This window comes from Mustela lutreola, chromosome 10 (assembly GCF_030435805.1).
Source record: "Mustela lutreola isolate mMusLut2 chromosome 10, mMusLut2.pri, whole genome shotgun sequence".
Lineage (NCBI taxonomy): Eukaryota > Metazoa > Chordata > Mammalia > Carnivora > Mustelidae > Mustela > Mustela lutreola.
The window spans coordinates 99,642,253-99,648,252 of NC_081299.1; positions in this window are offsets into that span (position 1 = coordinate 99,642,253).

Genomic DNA, 6,000 nt, shown 5'->3' on the forward strand with positions numbered 1-6,000 from the left:
GGGCACATATGCTAGTATTGACCTGAGCATTTTCAAATGTTTTAGCATTCACGTGGTTCCTATGGAATCGAATGAAAAGAAACTTTTTATTAAAGCAGAGTGGGGAGGGGCGCCTGGGTGGCTCAGTCGGTTAGGCGGCTGCCTTTGGCTCAGCTTATGAACCCAAAATCCTGGGATTGGCCTCCCTGATGAGCAGGGAGAGGGAGAGACATCTTCTCTCTCTGCCTGCTGCTCCCCCTTTTAGCTTCCCCCCTTCCCATCTCCAACTCCACTTTATCTTTTTTTTTTTTTTTCAAGATTTTATGTATTTATTTGTCAGAATGCGAAAGAGAGAGAGCACAAGCAGGGAGAGCTGGTACCATAAAGGTCAATTACAGGAAGGCCTGTCAAACAAACTCCCACAGAAGAATCCTTGGAGGTAAGAGTCATCCATTACAGGTCCCAACAGGGAAAGCTGTAGGTTGCATCTCTGTAGGAGTTGGACTACCCTGAAACCCAGCCAATGAGAAACTGTCATCACCCTGGGCTTGGGCTTTCCTCCAGGGGACTTTGCTTCAAAACAACCCCTCCCAACTTCCTCCTTCTTCTCCATAAAATAACTGTTCCTTTCCTTTGTTTGTTCAACTTGCCTATGGTTTTATCATAGCATGCATGTCCTGGATTGCAATTCTCTTATTCCTGAATAAGTTCATTTTTGCTGGTAAAATGATGTTTAAGGTTAACATTCCCAATTTACATCATTATAAATTATTCTGTGATAAACATCTTCTTTTTTTGAAGATTTTATTTATTTATTTGACAGAAATCACAAGTAGGCAGAGAGGCAGGCAGAGAGAGAGGAGGAAGCAGGCCCCCTGCCGAGCAGAGAGCCAGATGGGGGACTCAATCCCAGGACCCTGGGATCATGACCTGAGCTGAAGGCAGAGGCCTTAACCCACTGAGCCATCCAGGTGCCCCTGTGATAAACATTCTTGTGTACAAAGACCTCTTGCTATTCAGACCAGTTTCTTGAGGTTTAATGCACAGGGGCAGAATTACTAGATCAAAAGGTGTGAACGTTTGTAAAGGCTTTCAGTATTATTGCCAAATGGCTTTACATGGAAGCTTTTGGGCACTTGGAATGCTACCTCTTACATCCCAGGATTTTCTTTCTGAAGAACTTCTGAAATGTACTTCCACTGAGATGTCATTAACCCTTTTCTGAGGGCATCTACACTTAACCCAGCACCAGAGCTTGAAGTCAAAAAGCCTAATGGTGGGCTTTCAGGCATCCAAAAGCAAGTTAGTCAAGTTCGTTGGGGGTAGGAGAGTTTTTCTGGTGACCTTAAGTGGGTAGCCACCTGTCCTTCATATGCCTAAGGCTAATCTTGACCCACAGCCACTGCACAGAGTGCTGATGAAGGCCAAGGGTCACAAGGCCTATGGGAGACAGTTCACTCTAGGAGAAGTGAAATAATTCACAAATCATACACTACCAATAACCATATCCTTTATCTTACAGATGACAAGGTAACAGAGAGTAATAACCTGGGATCCTGGGATAATGCCCCCAAACAGCCACCATGTACCCCAGCTGCCAAGGCATATAAATACTGCTGAGCTGACCATGCCGTCAGCCTGTGGGTTTCTGGAGTGAGAAATCAAGCCAAAACCCAGACCAGCTTCTTGTTTACACTGTACGAATCTACTCACTGTCCAGAATCTTCAGATCAATGTCACTACCACTTGTTCTATCCATCATTTCCAGCAGAGCTGGAGGTGATGAGCAGACAAGCCATCCCTCGGCGCGGAGAGAGCCTACGGGTCTTGCAGGGATAAGGGTGCAGAAAGGCAACTGAGAAACATCCCTTCTGAATCGACTCTGCCTGGCTGTGACACTCTCCCCATTCTGGGACCCTCCCCTACACCCAAGCCTTGGAGAGTCTCTTCCAGTTCACTGGTAACCATCCCACACTAGAGTCCTCAGTCCAATTGTGGGCAGCTTTGTGAAGTATCACCCCAATTCCCCCCAGAACTAATGCACTTACTCCCCAACTGCTGTGGATAGCCCTAAGCTATCAGTCCCTCTGGGTAGCGAGAGGCCTCATCAAGGTCATGTCATTGGATGTCCCTTTTCCAGGACATCCAATGACTGGTCAACATAAGTTTAAAAGCTGGTGACCCCCCCCCAAAAAAAGCTGGTGACCCCGGCTTCAAAGCTCCCAAAAGATTATTTGAGGCCTTTGTTGAGACTGCTTTGCAAACTAACTTCTCTCTCTGCCCAAAACATCTTTTTCACTTCCCTTCCCCTCCAAAGGTGTTGATCCCCAAAGCACTCCAGAATAAATGAATGTGTAGAAATCTCTGTCATCTGGGGGAATCTGACCTGTGACCTCAATCACTCATGAAATACTGGCTTGCTACTCTCTAGGTCCCTTGCATAATATATATTATCAAGCAATAATATGGGGATAAGTCACAACTCAAAATATGCTGGCTTATGGCTCTGTGGTTACTTTTGTATCAGTTCTCTTTTCTGATTCTCACAAGACCTGTCCCACTATGACACCTATGTCCAGGTGTCATAGACAGAATAATGGCCCCCAAGGAGGTCTGTATCCTAAAACCTGGACACTGTGACTATATAATTACAGGGCAAAGAGGAATTAAGGTTTTTATTCAGGTGATCTAAAAATAGGTAGATTATACTGGATTATCCTAATGGAGTCCATGTCATCACAAGGATCCTCAAAAGTGAAGGAGGAAGCAGAGGAAGAGAATCAGAGCAGTGTGACTATTGAAGAGGAACAGAGAAATGTCATATGAAAGCTACTCATTTTTCCCACAGTTGGCTTTGGAAATGGGGCTATAAGCCAAGGAATACAGGTGGCCCCCAGAAACTGGAAAAGGTAAGGAAACAGATTCTGTCCTACAGCCTCCAGAAAGAGCTGTAGCCCCGCCAACACCTTAATTTTAACCCAGAAAGAACCCATGTCATATTTCTAGCCTACAAAACTATAAAACAATACATTTATATAGTTCTAAGCCGTTGAATTTATGGTAATTTGTCAACAGCAGCCATTAAGGAAACTCATACACTAGGCAACTCCCCTTCCTTAATGATCCTGAAGGGTCACTTACAAGGGAGGGAGCTCTCATAGGAATGATGAAGAGAAAGGCAGTGGTCCAACTTCTCACACAAATTACCCTTGGTCCTAGTTATAGACTGAGTGTGTCCTCCTAAAACTCTTACGTTAAAAGTCTAACTCTCAATGTGATGGTATTAGGAGTTGGTGTCTTTGGGAGGTAATGAGGCTATCAGGGTGGAGACCTCATGAAGAGGATTAGTGTCCTTTAAAAAGGGACTCCAGAGAGCTCTCTCACCCTCTTTCTGCCATATGAGGATAGAAGTCAGTCTGCGACCCGGAAGGAGATCCTCACCAGATCCCAACCAAGCCGACCCCTCCATCTAGGTGGATTCATTCTCGACAACTGCAGAAATGAATTTTTTTTATTTGTAAGCCACTCCGTCTATGATCATTTGGTTACAGCGGCCTGAATGGACTGAGACAACTCTCTTGCTCAATGCTGCTAAGGACAAATATTCTAGTATTTCTCTATAACCTACTTTTGGAGTGAAATAATCAGAGGATTTTAGCTGGAGAAGAGGGTGTAGGATTTGTCTCTAGCAAGGACTTTCAAGCTTTCTTTTAGCAGAGAAAGTTTTTCTTTTTTTCATAGGAAATCACAAGTTTCTAATCGTCAAGGCAGGTTAAAGTCGAGCTGCTCAGATTGAAGCCCAAGGCCTGTGTTTCCCGCATCCGAGGGGCTCTAGCACTAAAAATAAGGTTTGAAAATCATGGGCCTAGATCACTAAGCTCCTCGGCTGACAAGCAGCAAGGCAAAAGCTAGAACTCAGGTCTCCAGCCTCACCCAGATGTCTAAGCTGGGAGAGAGAAGGGCTGCGGACTCTTCTCAGAACACTCCATGGGGACAGGCTTTCTCTGCTTTCTCTGATCAATGAGATTTGTACAGCATTATAGAACATCTGTGGATTTCCTCCAGGAGGCAGATCTACTCCTTTATTTACATGCTTTTATGTCTATGTCTTATTTTGTTGTTAGGTACTAGGTCTTCCTATCCAGAGTTGCTCTATAGATGGAACAGGCAGCTTGCTACATGGTGAGGTTTGTGCAACAAAAAAAATCACCCCCTGACTCCAACCCCCAGTTTTTAAAAAGAATTTATTTATTTGTTTGTTTATTCATTTATTCGACATAGAGACACAGAGAGAGAGACAGTGAGAGAGGGAACACAAGTAGGGGGAGTGAGAGAAGGAGAAGCAGGCTTCCAGCTGAGCAGGGAGCCCGATGTGGGGCTCGATCCTGGGACTCTGGAATCATGATCTGAGCCAAAGGCAGATGCTTAATGACTGAGCCACCCAGACATCCCCTCCCTGACTCTAACCTCTTGCCTCACCAAACTGCCAGGATGTCTGACACCCCATCATTGGAGTCGCTAAGGCATCACCTCCAGAAGGCTCCCTTTAAAACTCACGCCACATTTCATTGATTCCAGGGGTCACATAGTCTCATATTTAAACACCCTTTTTTTGTTCTTTTTATTTTAAGTAGGTTCCATGGCCGACATGGGGCTTGAAATTATAATGCTGAGATCAAGAGTTGCATACTTAACCAACTAAGCCAACCAGGCACCCCTTTAAACATCTTTAAATTCAGATTATGACTTTAAATACCTGTATGCTTGCAGTTATGATAGTTTTTTTTTTTTTAATGGTACGCCAACTAATGGAATGTCTTGCAATCAATGACATCCTAGATCTGAAGAAGCATGATACGTGATTTGGGAAGATGAGAAAGAAAGAAGCCCTTTAGCACCCTTGTCTGAGTCCACAAAGAATGGATAACCTCACAGAGAATCTCAGGGAAGAGAAAGAAAGCAGGGGAGCACCTGGATGGCTCAGTCAGTGAAGCATCCAACTTCTGATTTCAGCTCTGGTCATGATCTCAGTGTTGTGAGATCAAGCCCTGCGTTGTGTTCTGTGGTCAGTGCAGAGTCTGCTAAGATTCTCTCCCTCTGCCCCCCCTCCTGCTCTCTCTCAAATAAGTAAATAAAATCTTAAGAGAGAGAAACAGGGAAGGCTCTGTTTCTAAACAGGATTATGTGTGCACATGTGTGTGCAAAGAGTCTCTACTCGAAAGTAGAAGATGAGAGATCTGAGAAACCAAGAACAATGGACATGGGAGGGGTTCTCTAGGGTTATGTAAAGGTTGTATCCTGTTATAAGAAATTAGGTACATTAAGATCCTAGGTTTCCTAGAGTTTATGTTACAATCACATTCTCAATTTCTGACCCTGTAATTAATCAAGTAAGTATAAATATGTATAGTTTCAAGGATAAATGTTACTTCTTTACTACACAAACAGATGTACTTATCATTTCTGGGTACTGACTAAAGACTAGATGACAGCTAATGTCACCCATAAAAAGTAACAATCACTCAACTGGATTTCTGTTTGCTCTTCCAGTTCATTAGGTTAAATGAACTGTTAATTCATTTAACCAGGCTCCTCTGTCTTAATCAAAAGCAAATGCCCCCCTACAGTTGTCAATGCCAGGATGACATTTAAGATGTAAAAAACGAAAATATCCTTTGAAATACAGACATGCTTCCATTACCCAATAATTATGATTAAGACAGGAGTTTGTTATTTAAACAAGTTTGTTTTGGAACAGAAGGGGAGAAACCAAAATTGCAGTTCAGGGAGTTGTTATTTCGTCTTCCCTGCTGCAAAAATTAGCTATCACTTGGTGTCCGGCCAAGGCCGTGAAGTCCCACTTTGCTTGGCTTTCATTATAAATTTGGAGATGTGCTCCTCTGGAAAACAAACTGGCACCAACACATAATAAAATTCTGTGCAAAAGGGCAAGAGACCTTTAAAAATCTCGCAGAAGAAAACAACAGTTTTCTACTAAAAGAGTCATCGTGTTACTCTCTG